At 63.6% G+C, this 492-nt stretch overlaps 1 protein-coding gene across 1 annotated transcript in view; it reads left to right on the top strand.

Moving 5' to 3' along the window:
• The window catches only part of LOC104499764 (kinesin-like protein KIF21B), a gene marked incomplete at its 3' end in the record, with an annotated part of 22204 nt that overhangs the window by 11778 nt on the left and 9934 nt on the right, over positions 1-492 (top strand). The gene's annotated exons all lie outside the window — the stretch shown is intronic.

Raw genomic sequence — 492 nt, forward strand, 5'->3', positions numbered from 1 at the left:
CACCCACCGCCGGGGCTGCTGCAGCCCTGAACGCCCCAGTGCCGAGGCGGAGCCAGGGCAGTGCGCGTCCGCTCTGCGCCCAAGTGTCTCGGGGAGGTGTCGAGTGTGGGGCGTGGGGATGCGGCGGGTCGGTTGTGTGTTCCGCCAGGAGCGCAGCACAGCCCATCCCTTCCCATCCACGGAGTCCCCAGCTGGGGACGGCCTTCGGGCTGGGCGGTGGTTTGGGTTAGACAGTTGTTTTGGCGCTGGGACTGTCTGGTCGGGTTTTCGCATTCTGTGTTTCAAGCCTTTGTAACTGTAGTTTGAGCTCAGGCGAGCGAGGCCGTGCCCTGGCAGTCCCCGTCGGGGCTGCTTTGATGTATTGATTGGTGTCTACGTGCTGCCCAGAGCTCAGTGCCTGGCCAGGGGCATTGCAGCGAGCGAGCCAGACGGGACCATGCCAGCACGTATTCGGCTGTTTTAAGCACAGGCTGTGTTGCTTTTCTGGGTGTG

This window comes from Buceros rhinoceros, unplaced genomic scaffold, assembly GCF_000710305.1.
Source record: "Buceros rhinoceros silvestris isolate BGI_N320 unplaced genomic scaffold, ASM71030v1 scaffold18919, whole genome shotgun sequence".
Classification (NCBI taxonomy): Eukaryota; Metazoa; Chordata; class Aves; order Bucerotiformes; family Bucerotidae; genus Buceros; species Buceros rhinoceros.